The following is a 25,685-nucleotide window of genomic DNA, read 5'->3' as shown; positions in this document are numbered from 1 at the left end:
ATTCTACTAACTATATAATCGATATCCATTCGATATTAATGCAATTAAAGCTCCGAACCAGGAGTTAAATGGCAATCGAATCTACAAATCTTAACTTCTATAACATGAAAGACGTTTTAAACTTAAAGGTAAAATTTAAAATTCGTGGAATACAATGAAAAGACCTTACTAATCGTGTAGTATCTATCGATCCTCGATTCCTCGATCTTCCTCGCCATCTTCCTCTTCGTCGAGTAGTCTTCTTCCTAACGGGACATCGTGGAAGTAATTCCTGTTCATTTTCATCGCCAGCTCTTTCAATTCGTTTTCCAGATTCTCGTTTCTCAGATTCCTCAGCTCTTCGTCGTCCACATGCATCCTGAACGCTGTCATCCTTCCTCCAATCTCGTTAACGCGACTCTGATGCCGCATGATTTTGTCGTTTACGTGAATGACCTCCCGCCGAAGTTTGCCGTACAATCCTCGAACGGTCGACAAAGTATTCTTGATGGCCCGTCTGGCGAACAGCCCACTGTCAATACGTCGATCAGTCATCGAACTGACGGTTATTCTCGAGATTTGCCTCTTCATGGTGACGCCGATGCAGCAGAAAAACCGGTCGTGATTCCTGACGTTACAAAACCAGACTGTCTGCGTGTGGACTCTCCGTGTTCTTGATCTGAGGCAAGCCTTTGCGGCCTGCACGATTCGTGTACGTCACGTAGATCTCTGTACGTACCTCTCTGTTTTTGTATGTATAGGTATATATGTATGTATGTATATATGTATAAGTATGGCAAGTATACGAGGCAGATATCTTGCGAGTGAGAGAGGGAGAGAAAGAGAGGAAGAAAGAGGGGAAGAGAATGAGAAGTAAAGGGAAATCGAGATAAAACGGAAATGGAACGGAGGTAGACACGTGTACAAGATTGCAACACGAATTTTTGTGGATGGGTATGATTCGATTCTATCTCTAAAGATGCGCACGTTTTGAGTAGGTGTGATTGAGTGTGAGCTAGGATGAGGAGTCTTCCTCTTATATAGCTGAAGGGCTGCGCATGCGCGTTACCGAAGTCGAGTAGGGCAGAGGGTAGAGACAACGTTCGCACAGGTACATACGTGCGTAGGATCGGGTGCGCAGAAGGGCAGGTACCTTCCACCCCTTCGATATATTGTTTGTATCGTTCACCCTTGTGGAAAAAGGCGAGTATGCTGCCGGTTATGTAATTTACATTTCACGTGTTGCTGCGGTGAATTTTTTATGTGAGAATATTGACATTGTTTCAGTTCTCATTGTTATATATGGTATGGAGAAAATAAAGAAATAATAGGATCGAAATAATTGTATGAAAAATGAAGAAGGGAATGATTTCCTGATGGAAAGATTTATAGATTTTCTATATTAATATTTTATTTATTTATTAAAATAAATTATTTAACATATTGCTATTTTTTTTCATTTAAACAAATGAAAATCAAAGATACACGAAAATATAAATATGAAATATTATTATAAAGTTATTTATTAATTTTTCTTACATATAATTGCATTTAAATAAATATAAAATGAAATTAAAAAATTATTATATTTTTAATTTAATTTTAACAAATAGTTTCGCATTTTAAATTTTTCCGCTAAATTTATTATTCTTTAGTTGGTAAAAGTTTTTTGTTGCGCGCATGCGCGGAATCAAATTTAGTGTAAATGAAGTCGGCGTCGTTGCAACAGTGAAGTGTGTCAAATATTGGTGTTCGACACTTTAATAGGATATTTTGGGTTCGGAAACTATTAAATTCTTATGTGAAATTGTGAATTCTTAATCTGTAATAAAAAAGTAAAACAAAGAAACGATCGGAACGTCGAGAAAGAAAGAAAGATGAGTCAGGAAGGTTGACATTTGCGTTCAGCTCGAATTGCGCGCGCACTTAAAGGTAAAGGCAGATTGTAACGAAGATAGTGGAAAAGAATAAAAGAACAGCCAAGGAAAACAAAATAAGAGATACAAAAGGAACGACGAGAAAGGTAAAAAGAGAGAAGAGAATGTACGATTAGCGAGGTGACGAACGAGAGCAAAAGAGAAAAGAAAGGACGGCCGTGGCGTACGCGCAGCACGAGCTGCGCACAGTGCAACAGAAAAACAAAAACCCAGCATGAGATGAACAAGGTTAGTTAGCAAAAGAAAGTAAAATGATGAAGAGAAAAAAGAAAAAAAGACAAAAAGTATTACGAAACCTGTGCAGGAAGATAGGAACGACCAGACAAGTTACAACAAGGACGGATAGTGATTGAAAAGAAGATAGAAAATGAATGTTTCATCGTGGCATACGCTCTGCACGAGCTGACCATCGTATAACAGAGGAAGAGAGATACTGTTACTGTTAGGTAGAAAGAAATAGTAAGAATAAAGGATAGCAAACAAAGAACAGGATAAAAATCGTCGAAGGATCGTAGTAAGAAGTTGTAGAAGTGAGATAGAAAATTCCTGTAGAGGAAGAAAGAGGAGGAGAAATAGGTGCTTGGTGGCGCACGCGCAGCACGAGCTGCGCACGGTACTATAGAAAAAGATGCACGGTAAAAGAAGCAAAGAGAGTGAAAGAAGGATAGAAAGTATGTTAAAAGCCAAGAAGCCGGCAGAGGAAGTAGTGTGAACATGGTGAGAGCAAGAAAGAAAAGAAAGGACGCTCGTTTCTGGCGTACGCGCAGCACGAGCTGCGCACGGTAGCATTTGGCGCATGCGCGGCACATGCCTGTACTCAGATCAGAGAAACGAGTGCGAGAGAAGCACGTGGTAAGGTTGTGCTGGAGGAGGAAAGAAATTACGTCGACATCGAGAAGCAACAAAGGACAGAGAACGCCGTATGTTGAAGGTGAGTGAAAGAACTGGAATATTCTTAAGAATGAAAAGAGACAGGTAGATATAGTCGTATAGAAGCACATCACTGCGTCAAACTGTGAAGGGAAAAGGATTGTGTGGGAGGGAGAGAGAAACATGTTGATTTGACGAAATGGTGGGGATAGAAGGATAACTTGTTGCACAGAAGGCCGTAGTACCGCGTACTTAACCTTAGATCGAGAACGAAAAACGGAACGCGATTGCAATTTATTTATTTTTTTTCAATTCGTTCAAATTGCATCTCTATTCGAAAATTTTAGTTATTGATGAAATATCTATTCTTATATAAGTACATATTTATCATTCATATTGATTATTTATAATAGATAGAATCTGAAATCGATTCTTTTAACAAACCGTTTAATGATTAAAAATATAATATATAATATAAGTCGTGTAAATTTTATATTTTAAAAAACTGAATATTAAACATTGAAGCATATTTTTTTGTTAGAAAATATTATTTAATTTTTTAGGTTAGATATTTACGGTTTATCGGTAATATTAATATTTATCGAATTATTTATAGGTATTAATTTATAGGGATATTTTGAAATACCAACCAAATAAAAATACATATAAAACAATGATTCTTTAACAGATAATTTATTCAATATTCTAGTCTTATGTATATATATATATAATATCAAACATCGTCACGATTCTTTCTTTCAATTCAAGCAACGTATCGTACAATTTAACAATCCGAAACGCGCGAGAAATTCGAACGTTGCGTGCATTAAATTAAGATTCGTACGTGACGCATCTGCGAAGGAGGAGCAGAATTGAAAATGTCTGTATTCAAATAGAAAACGATCGATAAGAAGCGAAAATCCCGTGGATGTGATTTACATTCCACGTAAATAGGAGGCCCTGAAGGGATTGGTTGGCCCGCATTAAATATGGCTAACGTGCGGATAGCGCTCTTATACACTATGCGTTGATCGATTTCGAACTAAATCGGGAGCTTCGGGTTACAACCGGTAACCAGAAGCTATTACCACGATCCGATCAGACTCTGTATCGGTGGAATAAGTTATAAGGGCCTATAGTACGGATAATCTGATCGTTTAACTGGCTCGCTTCGATCTATCGATCATTAACGCCTTGTTGGCCTCGAATATCCACACCGAGAATATATTTCCGAGGAATATTTTAATTTTTGAACTTTTTTCTAAGAATTCGTTCCAAGTTAACAACTTCTCGACACCCTCAAATTATACCGACATGCTTTCAATCTGTTATTTTGTTTAGGTATTGATTTAAAGTAAAAGGAGAACAAAATGTTGAGGTGATTTTACATTCTTTGATGCAATTTCATTTTTTTTTTTTTTTTTTTGATATAAGATAAATGAATTCTTTGTATTAGTATTATTAAAATATTTGTATATATTTGTTCAATTTTATGTAGTAACTTTTTGTACAGGTTTTTATTTATTATATGTAGGTTCATATTTTTATCTTTCTTGAACATTTTGAAAAACCAGAATACAGAAGAATTCTATTAGTTAAATATTTAAATTATCGAATTGATTAAGCATTTATTTATTCTTTTTTTTAATAAATAATATAGGTATAATAATGTATAATAATTGTTCCTCAAAATTATATTGCTCGTTTATATCACAAATTGCAGATACTTTTTTTAAAATTAATTTTTCAATAGTTTATTATCATATATCGTATAATTTTGCATTGCACTATATCATACTCTCTGCATATTGAAAACGAAAGGACGAATAATAAAAATAAAACGGGGGAAAAAAGATCAAGTAATAAAATAAAATCAACCGAAACTGACGTTCGTGCATACGATTACTTATTTTTACAACATATTTATGGGAATTAAAATTTCATTATTATATTTCAAACTCCCAAGCGAAATAGCTTCACATGAAAACGTCGTAAGCATAATTTACCAAGTATAAACGCCCCTTTGAACGCATCTCGACATCGGATTTCCAATTATTTTGAAAAAACGCGAGACAGACGAACCGCTATCCAACCGAATCTTTATCGCCTTTTCCTCTAATGGGCAATCGGCTCAAGATGAACGGCGGCTCGCGAGGGAAAATTGTAGGGAAATATTTCGTTCATCGTGAAAATGCAAGTCTGTATTTCACGGACTTGGAACGGCGAGACATGTAAATGGGGTCTAAACGAAATCCTTGGAAGAATGGATTCCGCTAATGGGCGAGTCAGCCGACTCAAGATGAATGGGACAAGAGGGGTGGCAAAGGGGTGTACAAGGCCGCGATATTTAGATTCCTGACCAACCGCACGCATCTGTCGGTCGGTCTTGCCTCGGTCGTGCCCGATATTTCCTTCATTCTCCCCCTTTCTTCGATGGACGAGAACGCATACGGGTGAATGCCGAGAGAAAATTTTATTTTTTTGTTCGTAGCCATTTTTTACAATTTTTATTTTTAACTTTCCGATCGTGTGCAAATATTTAATTAGGTTAATTAGTTCCTTTGATTTTAGATCTGGTATGATTTATATAATTAATTCAGCAATTTTATATGGATTTTTGTAATGTTATTGATAAGGAATAAGGAAAAAATAAGGAAAATAAGTAGAGACAAGTATTGATGTGAATATCAATGCATAAGTATACAGTATATTTTGATATTGTATATTGATTCCATTAATCACATTATTAATGTAATTTATATTACATTACATGAATATACTATCAAATTAATTTTTTTTATTCTTTTATTCTTTTCTTTTTTTTTTTTGTTATTCATATATGTGTTCTCATTATATCGTTTCATAAACACATATAAATCTCAACAATCTACGAACCTGTCTATAAACAGCTTATATTCTTGGGACAAACATTTATAATGTTATCGAAACGATACAAAAGTGTCGAGTAATATGTTATGGTTATGGTTAAATGGACGGATATTTATATTGTATTATCATACAGTGAGACTTTAATCTTAAATCGATTTAATCGAGGCAGTAGATTGGACGAATCGACGGAGAAAAGTAATGAAAGATTGCTCCCATATCAATCTTGTGCCATATTTTACAATTTATACTTTCAATTCTATTTTTAATAAATCCTTTTTCCATTTCAGAACAATATCTAATTTTGATCATTGATGATTATTCAGAGATCTATTTTCAACTATTACATATTTACACGATGAAAATTCTCAATCTACTTCATTCCAAAATTTCTATCGAAATCGGGTAAGATCGTCTTTGCAAAAGTTCCAAGAAACATAAGATCGAAACATAATTAAAAACATTCTCTTTTAAAAAAAATAAATTAGAAACATCAAAAATTGCAAAAATTGACGAACGTGTTGAACGCAAGATAAAAGGGGGAGGGAGGTGCCGCGTAGACGTTCAAGGGAGGAAAGCCCTTAAAATAAACGCCGATCTATCCGACCACCACTTATCCGTGGTGAAGAATCGGGTACACGTGGAGGAATCGTGTGCACACGCGTGCAGGGTACGCGCGGGTGCGTTTCTCGAGGGTGTGTTGATCGGCTCGCTCGCTTGCCTGCCATCGGCCCCAACAGCGTGTGTATATCTCTTTGGTGGCAGCTGGAGGTTTCGCGCGTGAGAACTCGGTGGCTCCGAGGTTCCCTGGTTTCTCGTCGCCACCTGTCCTCGTGCTGCTCTCTCGAGGCGACTGCCAACCCTCTTTCCTCGTCCTCTTTTTCCTTCTGCCTCTACTCCTCCTCCTCCTCCAACCGTGCCGCAACCCTTCGCAAGGTAATCACGCCTTGCGAAGGAGCGCGAGGGGCGGAGATCGGGGGAAAAGTATCGGCGCGTTTTGACGTTATGCTAATGCGGCTGGCTATTCCCGGGGGGAACCAGATTGTGCTACCGTGATAGCAATATGTTGATCGATCGCCGTGATGGGTATTTATACGGGATGAATGAGGGGGGGGAAGGGTTATTCGATCGATAATATTGATTAGGTCTTGGTAGGTGATGCGGATAATCGGCGTGTAAGTAACTGTGCTTCCTCTCCGCTTTTAAAATTTTTCGATCGGATTTTTCTCTTTTTTTTTTCGCTCGTCGTCGGTTGTTGTTTCTTAATCGAACGATCCTTTTCGGTGTCTTAAGTATCCCCCTGCGAACGCTCGGGGTGATCCGTTTTGGTGTTATCTAATTGGCGGTGTCGGATTAACTTTTTGCCCGGGCCTAAATTTTGTTTGTTTTGAAGGGATGATTATACGCGGTCCTCGTTCTATTTTATAATGACGTTTGGGAACCGGTAATTTCTGTATGTATGTAGATATTAGGGTAATGATGTATGCTAATGAAATGCCGTGGCGTAGGGATAATAAAGAAAATAAAGTAAAAGTAAAAGTATCGCGTGATTTTAAAATTTCTACCTATATTGTATATCTTTTTTTTTTCTGACAGTGGCAAAATAATTTGGAAAATTTCATCGCTTGAATTTGCTCACTACGATCATTATCTTTGTTGCTACAATTTATTATTATTATTATTGAATATAATGATAAATTATTCTTTCAAATTTGATTTTATTTTGTTTATTGTTAAATATCTGATAGCTTATTGACAGGAGAGTAATCTACATAATAAATAACAGCTTAATTTTAATATCTCACAATAATTAAATCTTCGATCAGAGGCTAAAAATCCCATGTTTATTTAAATTTCACCGTAAAATACCATTTCGTGCAAGAGGGCCCAGAAAATGTACGTACAGGTACATACATTAGCTCCCTCCTCCTGCTCCCTCTCCCAGAGGCCAGGACCAATTCCGTGGTGGACAATTGGAGACATTTGTCCCCCTGATCGGCATGCATCTTTTCTCGAGTTTCACCCTCGAGGTTCCCTTTCGAAGCCGACAGCGAAAGAAGGATCGTAAGCGTGCACGGAGCGTGGTGGTCGTGTGCGAGAAACGTGTGCGTCTTTTTTCGGGCCTTTCTGCCTCCTCCCTCCCCCCGCCTCTCCACCTCCCCGTTGGGTCCCCGCGCACTCCCCTCCCCACCACTCGTGCTCGCCAGGGCCCCGTGGCCAGCACGCACCGCAACGCACCACGGCGATTTTTCGATCGAAAAAAAATTGGGCCTCATAACGGTCGGGGGGGACCGAGTCGCGTTAGCGGACGTCTCTGTGGAAAGGAAAAGAAAAAAGACGCGAGTGTCGCCGACGAAAACTGGCCTCGAGGGGGGCTGAGAGAGAGAGAGAGAGAGAGAGAGAGAGAGAGAGAGAGAGAGAGAGAAGGAAAATTGTGCCGTATCTTACCGTAATTTCGGCCGAGAGACCGTAAATTACCTTTTGGTGGCCGGCCGGGTAAATAGGTATTGAGACGTGTATAAACAAAAAAGTGGGCAGATTATATCCTGCTCCTTTTGTACCGCGATATGCGAATTGAACGATACTTGATGTAAATAACAGGCGTTATTTATTGTATGTGTGTGTGTATGTATGGGATGGGATGGAACTGTATCCGGATTTGTAAAAGTTTATTACGATTTTTGATTAAGTTTCGTGGCTGGTAATTTAAATTTAATTTCGTGTAATTTATATTAGCATCGATAATATTCCTCGCTATTTCTAATAATAGGTTTGTAAGTCAATTGGAAAAGTTGGAAAAATTTAGATGCGTCGTTTAAATGTTTTTCATTTATCAATTAATGGAACCATTCTTCTTTTCTTTTTTTTGGAACGATCCATTATATTACTGTTAAGACACTAATTAGACGGATCAGAGAAACTTCTCAAACCTCATTTTCACATCAAATTACCATCATAACGAATTAATCTGTTCCTGGAAGAAGATTAAACGTACAACGCATAATGAGTATCTCGAATATCAAGCTTCAATTTCCACGATTTTCATACGTGCAAATTACATTACAAAACGGGAAATGCAATATAAAACGTCATAAGCGATACCTGCAATTTTGCCAACTTTCCCCTAATTTCTAGGGTTTTTTTTCCTCCCTCCTCCCAGCCCCAGTTCACTTTACGAGCGGTGTGCAAATTCGTGCGAACGACTCGTCATTGAGGTCAACGATAAGGAAGGGTTAAGTGGGCTTGAAACGAGAGACACGCAGGGACGGGGCAAGGCAAACCTGGTCCCTCGTTTGGTGTTTTCGGGAAAAGGTGTGGCGAAAAAAATAAACTTATTGTGCCGGTGCACGGCTGCAATTAAGACATGATCACGGCCAGTTTCGTGCAATGAATCGACGCAATAAACGAGTTGCGAACGTGTGACACAATTTCACAGGCGCGCGCTTCCTCGTGAATTTCGTGAGAAGATATTTTTATCCCCGATTCCCTTTTCGACCGTTTTCGTACGTGCATCCAATGGGATTAGATGTTATAATTTTACAATTTTTCATCCTTTCCTTTTTCTTTCAAAAAATTTCTGTATATAAATGCAAATTAATAACAATATTTAGGCTGTAAATTAAATATGTATCTTGAATAGAATGTACATTTCTTATTAGAATTTTTCCACGGTGTAATATCTATCTATCATTAGTAATTAAAAAATTCCATTACACGTCAATCAAATCACAACTATCAAAATTTATTATTGATTCTCATTAATAATTTCTACATCGAGTAGAAACGAAGATCATTTAAATTTACAATCGATTCTCGATGAGGAGAGAAAAAGGAGTGCATTGCACCCTGAATATCCACTGCAACCCCGTAGGAATCATAGAAGGGAGAGGAGGTGGGACACGTTGTGCGAGTATTCAGAGAAGAAGATCGGTGCTCGTGAGAAGCGACGTTATTCCCGTGGCGGCTTTGACAGGAACACGCGATTCGTCAAGAGGGGAGACATCTAACGAGTGACAGCCCCGATACCCGTGTGTGTCGGTTATCGTGGAGGGAAAAGATCGTTGCCGAGGACCGGTAGAACGAGATCCTTTAACGGATGGAAGATTGACCACCATGTGTGCGCCGCCTCGTCCTCTGCCGATCTCCTTCTCGCTCCCTCTCCCTCTCATCGATTTGATCTTTTCTCAAAAAATTAGGATGCTTGGAGAAAGTTGAGAAATATAGAAGATTTGAATCGGCGTTTTTCTTTCTTATAATCCGTTGAAATATTTATTCAAATAATTTGTTAATCGAAAATGAAACTAAGCTTCTTCTTTTGTTTTGTTAGGAAGAGTAATTTGCATATTCTTGGTGATTATTCAAAATAATGATTTGTAGTTTTTAAATTCGATTATAAATTCTATCCATAGAGGGTTGAATTTTCGTTTGTTGTTTATTGAATTATTATCAGAGTTGAAATAATTAAGGATAAAAATAAAATTATACAATTGAAAATATTTGATCTATAAAGGATATTATGGAGAGTAACTATTTGATAATTAGAGATATCATTCTTTCTTTATTTTTGAGATTTAAACTTCCTCCAAAGATTTCACGTTCTTCGTTTTGTTATACGTATCGGTTTGACCGATCTCGACGTACCAATTTACAGTTAACCGATTGTGTCGCTACTTTTATTACATTGCTTTTCAATTTTGCTTACATATGATGTGGAAACAAATTGTGGAATCATGCGGGAACTGTTTACGATCGAAGAGAATTTATTCCTCGATTTGCTTGGATAGGATTAAATCGAAGGATTAATTCAAAAGATTGACTCTTCCTTTTTATCTTAAAAATTAGTCTTAGCTATTCGAAACAAATACATGTAAAATTTATATTAGAATATATAATTTGTAAGAATTGCAACTATCATTTAACAGTTAATTCAGTTTCGTAACAAAAGTTCATTCATAATTCGACAAATATAAATATATCTTCAAATCGATTATTTTATCGAAATATTACACGTCGAACGTCAGATGGTGGAGAAAGCACAGGGAAGGAGGGAAGGAGGGAAGAGACAAATAATAACAGGGAACGGGTTGAATTACGTTTTAGGGTTACGCTCCTTTACGCTCGAGATTACGATTACGATTTATCCACGACGATCGTCGCGACAATCCCCGATAAACCGCGACAGATGCGAAAAACGCTTTTGCAACGCCCGTTTATGAACAAATGTCACGAAATCTACCGGTGTTGGATACTCGATGTAAATCAACACCTGGCGTGAAGCGATTATCCACCTTTAACGCGTTGAATACTTGTTTACCGCTCGACGACATTTTTCCTAATTTATTTCCCTTCTCGATTTTCTACGCAACCCGATACCCGCCTCGTTATTTGTTTCCGCCGCGTTTTACGGCCTTGTAATACCTTGACCGATGAAAGTCTTTACTGTCAATTAACGCGAAATATTACCTTAACCGGTCACCGCTCCGCTCTCCCCGTTACTTTCCTTTTATCCGCTCGATCTAATTAATATTACAAATTGCCGTAAATATCGTTGTTAATTGACTCGATGACGAAGATTAATTGCGGCAATTGGCCATTCGGTTTTTCGAATCCCATGCGTGCGCATGGCAGTATGGATTTTCTGGTGAAAAAGAGGTCAACGTTCTGCCAATATATAAATATATACACGTAGATTATTTTGATTAAATTTTGTTTTAGAAATAAAATCTTGTACTTTAAATAAGTAGAGTTGTAACAAATTACAATATTAATACACAAATAAATCAGGATAGTTGTATAATTTATAATAAACGTATTCAAATGGATATTTGAAAAAAAAAAATAATATTTTCATCGATCGTAAATGTCATAGAAGAAAAATTCTTCTTCTATCAAACTGAAACGAGGGGATCTCGCGTGAGATAGTGGAGGTATCTTGTGTTTACAGCTCTAGGCGAGTCGTGATTAGGCAGAGGGCATAATTTTCACGGAGTGAAAAAAGAAAAAAAGGAAAAAAATCCTCTTCCTCTACCTGCCGGCCATAATCGTCCAAGGTATCGCCTTGTAAACGCCTTTGCCGATTAAACTCGTACTCCTGAAATGTAGGCGTTAACCTGTTGCCTCGCTATAAATAGCCGCGAGAGAGCGTGGAACGTACTATTAAGTCGTTGAAACGATATCACCCTACCCTCCCTCTTGCTCCACCTCCTATTTTCTACTCGTCCCCTCATCAAACCCCCTTCCTTCCTTCCATTCGTCGATGACGAACATTTTCCAATCTTTTCTCGAATCGTCATTTCGGATGAATATTTCTTCCATAACTGTTTTCTAAAAATTAGATTTTTCTTTTCGAATTGTAAACTCCTTTCGTGATATTGTTAACAGTGTTTTTCCAATCTTGTTTCGAGTTTTAATTTGCAATTAAAGTACATCCTGTTGAAAGGATAAAACTAAACGCACGAGATATCTCTTCAACAACGTATTCGATGCGTATATAAATGTATCAACGACAATTAAAAACACGGATTGAACGTTATCATTACGGTATTAACAATATTGGATCGGAGAACCACTGAATTAAAGCACACCTGGTGTTGTTATTTTATATATCAATTTACAAGCGAGGATAGCCAAATTTAATAAATATTTCCTTTAATTAATTTTTCCCTTTTGTGGGTCCGCTAGATGGCAGCCCTATCAACTTTATCGAGCATCGGATTTCTTGCCGAGTCGATCGATTTTCATTTTCAAATCTCTTCGACGAATCTCGCAAACACTCTTCTGTAATTACTTAAAATATTCTTGGATATTTAATATCATGAAAAACGATCGGTTGTGAAAACACCATCTTACCGATTTTCTTTTCTTTTTTCTTTTTTTTTTGGGAACAATTACACGAGTGACAACAATCCAATGCGAACGAATCGAATCGCAGATGGTTTTACTCTTAATTAATTCAATTTATACATTGGAACATATGATCTGTTTTTTCACTGTTCTTACAGTATAGTTGTTAATGACTAATATGCGAGGTGTAATGTATTTGATTACTGGGACTTTTAATTATACTCATTGACTGTTGTGACAGTTCTATGGAGTCGCGCGAGTCTTTATGGGTGTTTATCGATTCTCGTTCAAGCGTAATGCGTTCATTTAATATCTTCGAGATACCGTTGCTTTTTGTTCGTTTGTTTCGGAATTGGAAATTGATGGTCGTATTTTTGGATTTTACTCGGCGCAGTTTTTTTTTTTTTTTTTTTATATTTGTGAAAGGTATATTATTATATTAATTTTCGATTCGAACACTCGATAAGTTGCGTTATATAATAATTAATGCGCGCGGAAGATTAAGGTAAACAGAAATAATTGGAACAACAACAATTTTTTCGATTATCGTAATTTTTCATTACTTTTTTTTTTTTTATTATTTTTAGACTCGCGAGTTTAATTGTATTCGATGATTTCTCGATCGCGCCAATTATTCAAATTTGTCGAAAATTTTTCTATCCTTTGTTTTTCCATTTAAAATGGAAAAAAAATTCCTTTTTGTAAAATTGTCATTCTTAAAAATAAACGTGTTAAAAAAATTCGATTAAAAAATAAAGGAATTACGTATTAAAATCTCGTAAAAATCGATTCAAACGAGCATCGCATCAAACTGCTATGCGCTGCCGAGAACGCTTTACGTATCAAATTCTTATGGACGTTAATAATAATCGAATTTCGATACTACATAGCAATTAATTTGATGCTTTGTGTTAATTAAAGATTCGTCTCATAGTAGTAATTACAAGTTATTCGAGCTTGTGATTAAACTTCATTTTTTTTTCCATTTCTTTTTCTTTTTTTTTTTACCTTCCCTTCTGCGTCTTTTCAAGAGGGGAAACTCGTGACCGTAAAAACGTTAACTCGAACATGTTATCGAAATAATGAAGATCCGAGCCGAATTCGATTGACTTGAATTTTCGACTCAAATGAGGAAATAAATAAAAAATTACATTTGAAAGATGTTGGAAAACGAGATGATACGAATGAATATTTTTGGATAATTTTAATCTTTTCCGTTAACTTTGATAAATTAAATATTCTTGCATTCTTGGATATTTAGATATACAGAATTCATTTCTCGAATCATCTCCAGCTATGAATTATTCGTCTTGAAATATCAGAAAGCGAATAAAAAAAATTATAAGTCTGTTGAAAAAATAAAATCGACTTATTGGATTATGCTCACTGAAATCGAGCAAGTTTTTCTATCGTTAAAACCGAGGAAATTATTCAACCTGTTTTATATATATATATACTTAAAAAAAGAATAAAAAAATAATTATTTTCTCTCCGTGTTTAATAATTTCATCTTTGAAGAAGTTAATACTTCCAGTCAGTAAAAACCGGTAGTCGTTTTATTTTTCCAAATGGAATCCTCTCCTCGTTTCATTCACTTAATATTATCATATCAACGAAACATTATATCGCAAAATTCGACAATAATATTTCTCTTACGAAAATATCTTTACATTTATCAAACGTTTGCGCATACTTTTTCCTCCTCTTTCAAAATCATATTTCCCTCCACGTATAATTTCGCTAATTCAAATACATCGCGAACGCGGTGAAGAATTCCTCGGCGGATTTGCAAAATAATTTAAATTCCTTATATCCCGAACGGTTAATCACCCCAATTAGTCGCAATTACGCGAGATCGCGAAACCAATTTCAAATAATTAACCGTTGGAATAAATGGCGTGTTGGTTGATAATAAATATGGCGGTGGCAGTTGGAAGTGTATCGCAAGCTTGATCATCGACAATACGACACGACGGAGGGGTGAGAGAGAATCCCGAAGGAAATGCGTAGAAATTACACGTTCAGGTAAAGCATGAACGATCGTGAATGCCGATCGGCCGCTACGCAGGGCAATTATAATCCCGTCTTAAATCGCATTGCTCGCCCGATGGATTCGTCGATTAATGGCCGGTGATGGCCATCTTCCACATTTTATCGTTTCGCGCGAAAAATATAGCAACATTGTGACGTCGCAAGTGATTCATTAATCAAACCCATTCCCAATTATGTACCGTTCGGTGTATCGATACCTGTGTACGATAGGTGTAATTTAGAGAAATATACGGAATATGTATACGGGCCGGAACAGATGTTTTTCCACATTCGAGGAATGTAATCGAATACGTGTATTTTTCGCCGTTCCACTTCCTGGATGGGATCGTAACGCGGTGCGAAAATTTCAGTCGAAAATACGTGTCGGTATTGAAAACAATAAATGTTGAAGTATTTTTTGGTGCGTAGATACATTTTGGATAATATATAACAATGTATAAAGATTGATTTTTCAGTTAGAAATATATTACATTTTTCTAATAGATACATTTGAATCGTTTTTATTAAAATCATTCGATATCGATTAATTGGATTAGAATAGTTAAAAAGAAGAAGGATCCTCAAAAGGCCACTGCTCAGTAAACGGAAGCATTGCTTGAGGGAGGAATGTATTATAATCTGCTCGATCGATGAGCATCTCGACGTAACGGGAGCAATTACTGTGTGTGAAATCGCGTAGCGAGGAAACGATCCATCGATCTATCACGATCGATAATAACCCGTCGCTTATCTCTTATTCTCATGCAATTCTTATCTATCTTCCAGTCCCCTTCAAGTCACATACCTTTGCCTTCTTTTATCACTTATCCAATACAAATTAAAACGAATGTTTAATCGAATTTTATTCTATATTTTTATCCACCTAGAACAATCCTTCATTCTACTTTACAATCATCATCTCAAAAAAATCTCAATCACTATTTCACACCAATATATATCTTCGATCCTGAAGAAAAATCTTCGGCATAAATTTGAAAGAGAAAGGAATCCTGTTCCCCAACTAAAATCCAATACAAATTAAAACGAATGTTTAATCGAATTTTATTCTATATTTTTATCCACCTAGAACAATCCTCCAATCTACTTTATAATCATCTCAAAAAAATTTCAATCACTATTTCACACCAATATATATCTTCGATCCTGAACGAAAATCTTCGGCATAAATTTGAAAGAGAAAGGAATCCTGTTCCCCAACTAAAATCCAATACAAATTAAAACGAATGTTTAATCGAATTTTATTCTATATTTTTATCCAGAGATAAAAGATAGAACAATCCTCCAATCTACTTTATAATCATCTCAAAAAAATCTCAATCACTATTTCACACCAATATATATATCTTCGATCCTAAAGAAAAATCTTCGGCATAAATTTGAAAGAGAAAGGAATCCTGTTCCCCAACTAAAATCATCCCCCTCGCATGCTACACTAGCTCGTATCGCAATCCTTTTTCTGGCGAGCGCGTCTAAAGGAGGATCGGCTAACGCACGCCCACCACGGCCGTGACCACGTGTTCCACACGCTTCGTCCACGCGCGGATGCGTGTGTGTAAGACGCGCGCGTCACGGCTCCCCGAAGACTCGCGTCGCCCCGCGCGGAGTCTCTCGCTCGAGTCACACCTGCTCCTTTTTCCCACGAGATCGCTTTGCCCCCCAGCCACCACTCCTTCCTCGGACGTCCTCGGCCACCCTTGGCTCCTTTCGCTCTCTGACAACAACCATCGACTCTCGGCCAGGGGCGGCGGAATTGACTCGTCCGTGCCGCCATAGAGAGAGGGAGAAGGAGATTTCCTTCTGCCTGTTCCACTCCACGAATTTATCGAATCGTCTTATTTTCTTGGAGGGTGATGCGCGTTCCATTAAGTGGAATATTAATTCCGTCTCGAGAAGAGAAGATTTCTTCTTCTATATATCGTTTTTGGAAGTCGTCGGTTGGAAGGTGATTTTTTTTCAAAGTTTGAAAGTTTGGACGAAGCTTTGCGAGTTTAAATTATCTTTCAGAGTTCGAGAAATTACGTGAAATCTTGAAAAGAAACGATTTATAATATCGATTTGTAATAATAAATCTTCGTTAAGGAATATCTGTCTCATTTGCATACGTGTCACGTTTATCTACGTACGTTCTATATAAAAGTCAAAGCATCTTAAAGAAAGAGGGAGGAAGGATTAAAAATTTCCCTCTTTTTCCGTTCGTGGCAATTAACTTATTATTCAATTACTTAAAATTACTGAAACCAACAGACTGCGTCCTTTTTTTCTTTTTTATTTTATCATACGATAATTAACGTTTTATTATCCAAGAAATAACGCGAATGTGACCTGTTTAATCGAGTATCTCGAGCAACGTTTATCGCCGTTCAAAATCGCAGATCGATTACAGCATGAGGCTGTGCGCCATTGCTTATATCTTGCGCTCTTAATGCAAACGACTCACAATTTTCACAGTGTGCAAAGGAGAATAACGTTGGTATTCGTTGTGTGTATATCACGTACAAGGGAGATCGAAAGGAACGAACGGCAGAGGGCAGGCTTGTATATTAATTTAATTAATACTTTTTCTCATTTATATCTGAATATATATATACGTATTTAGATGAATTCGATCCAAGTATTTATACACTGATTTCTATTATAATATCGACAGATAAAATTTATGTTAGGTATAAATATATTTTTATGAAATATAAATGTAACGTAGGAATTATTTTTACAATAAAATTGTTTCTTTCGATAATTCTAATAAGATTAAAAGTTTTGGCAATGATTGAGTAGATATATGTGTGTATGTTAAATTATTTTGAAAAGATTGATGAACTCGATCCAAGTATTTATACACTGATTTCTATTATAATAATAAGAAATAAAATTTATATTAGATATTATAATTGTTTCGATAATTTTAATAAGATTAAAAGTTTTGACAATGATTGAGTAAATATCTGTGTATATATTAAATTATTTTGAAAAGATTGATGAACTCGATGCAAGTATTTATATACTGATTTCTATTATAATAATAAGAAATAAAATTTATATTAGATATATAATTGTTTCGATAATTCTAATAAGATTAAAAGTTTTGGCAATGATTGAGTAAATATCTGTGTATATATTAAATTATTTTGAAAAGATTAAAATTATAATAAACAGAAGAAGTAACTGTTGATGATATAGATTGCTTTAAAATTTGAACTCGTTTTACGATTTATTATATATAACACGGAGAGAGAAAATTTTATGAAAGGAAGAAGCGGTTCTTCGAAAAACGATTCTTTTTTAAACGATTCATTCATTTATTATCGTTTCAACGGTATTTTAATATCGGTATCGTTACCATAATTGTTATGGACAATTAAACGTGACATTAATTTTTGTTTTAGTACTTGTTACAAAAAATTGAACTTTAAATAACGAGTGAAAGTGAAACGCGTGTTACAAGTAAATTATGATTTTGTTTGTGCCTTCAAAATTTCTAATTTATTATCGAATTGAATTTTTCTTCCTCGCCTGTCCCTGTTCCTTGATCACTTTTCACTTTTCACTTCACTTGTTTTTACTTACCAACGAGACTACAAATATAAATAATTAAATAGCTATTCGAACGTTTCAATTTTTTTTTAATATTAATTCTTCACACTTGTTCTAAATTTTCCTTAGTCTTGTTCGATTATTTCGAAGTTTATTTATGGTGTTAACTTTTATTCGTGCATACATTAGATACGCATATTTATTATTTAATATTCAATTAATATAAATTTTCACTTCATCACCTAATATTCTGATGACTCATAGTTCAAATACTCGAAGAAGAAAATTGATTAGGAATTAGATTACAAGGTAATCTACGTAAGATATTGAGTTGATCCGTTTGTAAATATATCCATGTGAAACTAGTTCAACTACTTTTGAAAAAAATGTTGTTGCAAAACTCACAACTCGAAAACAAGGTTTTATATATATATTCCATTTGCCACGAAAGATAACGTAACGCTTTGATAACGTAACTTTGAATGAAAAACAAGTTTCAATTCAATGTGAGAACGCAGTGAGAATAATTAAAATTTCAAATTGGAAGCTCAACTCGTCAAATCAATTCTCCAACGATATTTTCTATAATCTTCATTGAAATATCTTTCAAAAAAATCCAAAAGAAAAAAGAAAAAAAAATTCATTTGCTCGTCGACACTCCCTCCAACATTCTTTATCCATCCTCCTTCCTTTCTTCATCGAAAATAAATTCCAAAGTCAAAGTTGCAATAAAATTAAAATCAATTTTTCAGAGGGTCTTTGAAACGTTTCCAGGTAACAATCAGTTTCGTATTTTATAAGACGACAATCATATTTTCTCGGCCAACCCACATTCACTGCGTTAAAACATCGATAAACTCACTTCGTTATATTTACCGTGCACACCTTAAAGACTAATGCCTTCCACGTCCTGTTTTTATCATCGTGTGCATGGATATCTTCTGAAACAGGCGTACATATATCTCTGTAAAGACGAAAGGACCGTGATACTTTTGGTGAGAAGTTTTTACTATTGCGATAAGAGTTAAACGTTTTATTATAAAAAGAGCAGATGCAAGGCAGGCATACGTGGGGAATTAATGAAAATCTTCGAGCCTTTTCACGCGTTCGTAACGTTTTTCTTCTTATATTTTTCTTTTCCGCCATTTCAAATTTTTTTTACTTTCCTTATCCGCTCCTTCTATTTTCGACGCCTTCTCTCGATCGTGTGTAATTGGCACACACAAGGTGGAAAACAAGCGATCAATAATCGGTTGATTATTCATTTTCGAATGGAGAACCGGATGGCGAGAACCGGTATAATGTGAAAAGACTCTTCGTAATCCTTGATGAGGACAAATCGTTGATGAGAGGGAATCGGTGAAAGATAAATTCACGTTATACCGGGTGGACTGATAAAGAAAAATGGTTGTTTCATTTATTCCCTGTACTGTGAAATATCGTAAAATGTTGAACTGAATATCACGTGGTAAATAAATCAATCATAATTTATCTTTTCATTCCGATATATTTTACCAATACATTTTCTTTTTTTAATTTATTTACAGTTTATTCTAAACTGGATGAAAAATAAACGGTGTAATTTTAAGCCCGATACCGTTTGAATAATAATAAATTTCTGGCGGCCGTTTTAGTCTCCGCTTTAGCCTTAATCACCGTCTTTAATTACATCGTAACATCGTCGTCCCGATCAAAAATCGTTTTCTCCCGGTTTGAAATTTTAATTACAGCCCTCGTGTTATGATTAATCGAAGCGATCAGGGTGGCTTTCGAAAGTCACCCGTCAATCGACAACAATCTTTCGTTACTTTCGCTTCCATTCCATATATCTAATCGTCACGTATCTTTGATGAATCTTGAAATGATACATTTTTCTCTTCTCTTCCCCTGTATTAGGATTAAATTTTAGATAAAAATCTTTGTCAATAATTTATTACAAATATTCACGTTTAATTTGAAGGTGGAAATAAATATATTTCGAATCACAAACAAGAGTATTTCACACGGATCATCTTTCGACGAACAAACGAATGATTAATCTTCGCGACGGTTCGTATGATCCATGATCTCAATGCCTGTGTCGTGTCCTTGGCTCGGGCAAACGGTTGAAATGCTATGGACACGTCCTTGGATGCGAAATTTACGCCAACAATTAAACTCCACCTTGAGCGCGGACGGGACGTCCCGCACCTGATGCCCTTTTTTTTAAAAGGCCACATCACTATCCCTCCGACTCGTGTCCTTGACCTCCTCCTCCTCCTCCTCCTCCTTCCATCGTCCTTCCACATCCCCAACAACAACCGTCTCGCAATTACGTTCTCGAGAGGGAAAAAGAAATCGAAGAAGGAATTCGCGCCCGCATCGCGTTAATGTATATACGTTTGCATTCGTAGCTCCTGCTAAATCTGCACGCACCTGTGAACAACATTATTGGTTATCATCGATTGTTCGACACGACACCTTCGTGCATTCAGGTGTCAACGATCATTTTTCAACCGTCTGCAAGATTTCTTCTTCCTCGATTTTTCGTTCGACTCGTTAAAGATGGAACACGAGAAGTATTCTTTTTTTAAATATTAAATTTTGAATTACAGGACGAGTGGATCAAGGATTTAAAGTCACTGTGAATTTTCTTATCCTCGTTTATGCTCATCCTTTTCGAAATATCGAATAGAAGTTGTTTTCTTTTTCATCGATTCAATTAAATGTATAAATAATTATATATATATTTAGGAATTATTTACAAACAATTCAGAGTGAATACTTGTTCGCTTGTAAAGAGAGAAGAAGAAAAAGCTGGTTAAAAAGCTTGTCCTTTTAGGAAGCGGCGACTGTTCCCAGTCCCGTTTTAAAAGGCGTTTCTCACGGGGTTTAGCTTCCACGCTCGTGTCTTTCAGTTGCAAACAAGCCATTTATTGAAGAATCGCAGGTGCCTGTTAAAGATTTTCTTGTTTTCGTCTCGAATATGCGCTCGGTCTCCCCGTCACTTTTTTCCCCCTCCTCCTTGTTTCTCTGCTCTCTGTCCACAGATGTGTGTGTGTGTGCGCGTTCTTTCTTTCTCTCTTTCTTTCTTTTTTTTTCAAAGTGGACATCTTTAGCGCGTATCGTCCGCACAAGGGATCCTCGGAGGTTAATTTCGTGGCGCTGAGTCATTAAGCAATTATCAAGTTAAGAGGGGGAGTAAATCGGTTTTGTAAATCGGCGCCGAGGGTAATTTCGATCGGTCTCATCCTCGTTTCTCGTGTCTTATGAAATGAATTGACTTGTCCTCGATCGTCGCCAGACATGCGCTCACCTCAATTCCGTTTTTGATCTTTATCGCCTCCCGAAATATTGCGCAAGGTGGATGGAAAATTTGTGTACAAATTAGGCAAAATGACAAATTATTAACGTTCTTTTTTTTTTCCTTATCTCGAGTAATACGAGATTTTTCAGGAATTTTTATATATATATATATATATATTAGGTAATTTTGGGACATTATGAATAAAGATGAATGGGGCGCAGCTGGGGTTTATGACTTAATTGAGCGAGGATACTTTCGTTTCGCCGTTATCTGCATATTCTTTTAACATTTATTTATAATGTATCGCTGATTTGAATCGATGCAACCAGGAATTGGAAACAATCGAAATTGTTTGTTGGATCCCTCTCCTCTGGAAATTTTTCATTTTCATCTTATGCGTTCGAAGAAACTTTCAAAACGTTTATAAATGTAAGATATTGATCAAAAGATATCGAAATTTCTCGAGAATATTTTTGCCTTAAATTTTAAGACGTTACGAAAATTAAAGTTTGAACGACATAATTTCCCCCTAAAAAACGCACGCACGTATATTGGAACGTATACAGTTATGGGTCGAAAATAAGTTAAAAAAAATATTGAACGTATCGAAGATTGAAGAAGATATAACAATCTTGTAAAATTTGAAAGAATGTTTATCACTCGATCGTTCGGTCGGGATGAATTCTAAGAAAATTTTCGATATCTGAACGGAACAGGCTCCCCCGGTTGATTTCGAAAATTTCGATCGACAGTATCATCACCATTACTTTGCAACACCACTTCATGGTTAGTACGTTCACCCTTAGTACGATGGCTCAAGCCTTGTACCCAATTCCAAGCCATGAACAAACTCGGGTCTCAGGTGTTGTTTTTCCCACAAGTCATCGCACCTTTGAGAAACCGTCCAATTCGCCAAGTGTCTTCGAAAAAACTGACACGTTCGTAATTCGCCAGAAGCTGTTAAGGTTGTCGACCGCCGTGCTTCTCCATCTCTTCTATATACTTTACGCGAAGAAACCCTGTCATTTCCTAATAATTTTTTTCAACAACGTTTCACATCCATCCCTTTAAAACAAACGATCGTATTTGCGATCTTATCCCCTAACCTAGAAAATGTAAATAAGAATACAAAATGTAAGATTAAACGTTATGGTTATATTATGGTGATGTATTCATACAATTATAACATTGATGATATCGTATATGTATAATGGTTACATTATGGTTATTATGGTTATTATGACGTTTTATTACTGAAAATTTCGTATATTAATTTATTGCTTTATTAGGAAGATGCTTCGAGCTTTATAAGGTACATATTTATTTAGTGGCTTTGGTTTTTATTTTTCTCTCTTTCTCTTTTTTATGGTATAATTTTGTGTTAAGAAAAATTTGGAGAAAATTTAGTTTAGTTAGTTCTTTCGAGGGAAGAAAAATATTGTTGTAAAAATTTTTTATTTTATATTTCAATCAATTCCAATTTTTTATTTTTTTTCTTTATAGAAGAATCATTTCTTGTCTTTTTATTATTTGATAAAAAAATAGATAATTGTAGATTATAAAGTCTTTGTTATGAAAGACTGCAATATTTTAATTACAAAACAATTTTATTTTAATTTCAGAGAGGAAAAATTCCTTTCCTTTAACAAGAAATATTTTATACTGTAAGAATAACTTTTCTGATTAAAATTGATTTCTTTGTACCAAAAACAAAAAGAATAAATTCTTCAATATTTTATATTTATCAATTCTACATAGCAATTTCCATTTTAACAGATTTGCTAATTGAATATTTTAATTTCGACGAGTTGCTCAATGCTTACTGGAATCGTGATTTTTCTTCTTTATAGAAGAATCATTTCTTATCTTTTTATTATTTGATAAAAAAATAGATAATTCTAGATTATAAAAACTCTTTATTATGAAAGATTGCAATATTTTAATTACAAAACAATTTTATTTTAATTTCAGAGAGAAAAAATTTCTTTTCTTTAACAAGAAATATTTTATACTGTAAGAATAACTTTTCTGATTAAAATTGATTTCTTTGTACCAAAGACAAAAAGAAGAAATTCTTCAATATTTTACATTTATCAATTCTACATAGCAATTTCCATTTCAACAGATTTGTTAATTGAATATTTTGATTTCGACGAGTTGCTCAATGCTTACTGGAAATCGTGATAATTAATTGACTGTAAATTATATTGTCGGTGTGTAAAATACAAAATCTGTTGGAAAGAGGCGCGCAGAAGAGAAGAAAGAAAGAGGGAGAAGGTAGCGAAGTCGAAAGTAGGGAGCTGGATTGGAAAGTTTTACACACAACCAGAAGTGCCTGTGCATCAAAATATTTTTCTTTTAACGGCCAGCCAAGAAAAAAAAAACTTCGCCCCTTTTTTTTTCTTTTTTTTCGATATGTATACCTGGGCCCGGTATAGGGCAGAGCAAACATTCTGTTTTGCAAATCATTTTCGTTTGAATGCAGAACGGAAGGCTTTAATAGCCAGACTCGGCCACTGTATTTTGATAACTTTATTTTGGCAACCGGTTCGATATAGTGAAAATACACGCACAATGACGCATCGTTTCGTTCTTCTGATAAAGGAGATTGGGAATTTGTTTGTTCTCCCAATTATTTGTCCAACTAATTTGATGCAAGGTTGAAATTGAATGCGGGTAGAGAGAGAGAGAGAGATTCCAAAGAGATGATAAATGATATTTTTGTAAAAATACAGCTTGCGGCGTTTCTTTTTTTTTTCTTAATCACTTTTAATCGTCAATGTGCTGTAATTTTTTCGAGATGTTCAATATATTTCTGTCTGAAAGTATATCGCGTTTCTCAATCTATTGGCAATAGTTAGGATTCTCGGTATTATTTATAAATATTAAGAAAGATTATATTGGTTGGCCGTTCGTGTTGCAAAACAAATTTTAAAAGCCCCTTTATCAGATACAATTCGCAAAAAAATATTGTTAATCTTATTTACAGATAGAATACTTTAAGACACAGACGCTCGTTGTTCAAACTTATCTTTGCCATCCGGTTGAAATCTTTAGTAATGATAGAAGACAGAAGCAACGGGAAACCGCACCTCTGGAATACCGTCATTCGCACCTGTTACACGCGGCGCGAGTGTGTTTAAAATTCAATAACCCGCGCTTATATTCCTCTCTCTGCTTCCTACAATTCTTCTCCAGTATACAAAATATTACTGAAATACAGAAGTGATTATTGAATCCAAGTTCATATTATAAAAAATAATTAAATAAATTAACACAGTTCTTTACAAAATATTGATGAACTCCTGAAAGATATTAGAATTCTTTTCTAACCAAGTTTTATACATAAAATTTTTCATAATAAATATAATAATTTCTTTCGAGATTAATTGGTCCAGATTCCAGAGTCTCTTTGATTTTTTCTCGAATTTTTTTTTTTTTATAAAGATTATTGTTGATGTATTTCATAATTGATCTTTTTAATTATTTCGATAATCGTTTTCAAATATCTCGAATTCCTGTTCGAAGCAGTCGAAACTAATTTTATTTTGCCCTCACCACCATATCTCCCTCCCCAAACTGTACCCCTCCATTATCCAGGCAATCACGTCTCTCCGCGAACTCCCCTAAAACGTAGCCCCCATCCCTCGACCAATCTCCCGCCTAAATAATCATCCTTCCTATCTCCTCTTGTTCCTCGAGCTCGTCCTCGAAAAAGCAGAAAGCGCGAATAAGAAAAATATGGAGAAGAATATGAGAAATTGATGAGAAGTGGCAAGAAATTTGACTCTCTCTTTTCTTATGTATCGAAATACCGTATTTCGTAGACAAAAGCGTGTTGAGAATAAATTTTTTCAACGAGTGAATTATTCAATATTCAAATTAAAATAAAATTTACATAAGAAATTTTAATTTGATCAAACTTTTGAATTTCATCAAAAAAATTTCATCCCTTTATAAATATTATAAAGTTTCAATTATTTCAATATATACTCTATACAAATAAAGTGATTTTACATCTCTTATTCATATTCACAATCACTTTAAGAATAAAAGAAATATAAAGAGAGGATGAAGGGGGTCCTCTCGTGTATCACGATTTTCCATAGACAACGAATCTCTATAATAATTAATTACATACCAAAAAAAAAAAAAAGAAAAATAAGAAATTCTCTCTTTATCATACTCCACCCCTGTATAAACTCGACCTGCTCATACCTACCCTCGCCCATCATCGATTTTTTTCACGTGCAATACTTCTCGATATTGCTTTAGGAAGAGAAGAAGCGAGGATGGAGGGG

The 25,685-nt window shown here is 35.4% G+C and overlaps 1 protein-coding gene across 3 annotated transcripts in view; it reads left to right on the top strand.

Moving 5' to 3' along the window:
• The window catches only part of LOC413213 (tubulin polyglutamylase TTLL4), a 166,645-nt gene that overhangs the window by 77,922 nt on the left and 63,038 nt on the right, over nucleotides 1-25,685 (top strand). Inside the window, exon 1 of one of the 3 annotated variants that reach the window (XM_006559281.3) lies at nucleotides 1,707-2,847. The exons of the other annotated variants lie outside the window; for them this stretch is intronic. The gene's annotated coding sequence lies outside the window, so the exon portion shown is untranslated. Of the gene's footprint in view, nucleotides 1-1,706; nucleotides 2,848-25,685 lie in introns of those variants that run through there. 3 annotated transcript variants of the gene reach the window in all.

This window comes from Apis mellifera, linkage group LG14 (assembly GCF_003254395.2).
Source record: "Apis mellifera strain DH4 linkage group LG14, Amel_HAv3.1, whole genome shotgun sequence".
Classification (NCBI taxonomy): Eukaryota; Metazoa; Arthropoda; class Insecta; order Hymenoptera; family Apidae; genus Apis; species Apis mellifera.
Note: the sequence above shows the minus strand (reverse complement) of the source record. Positions and strands in the feature narration are given on the sequence as shown.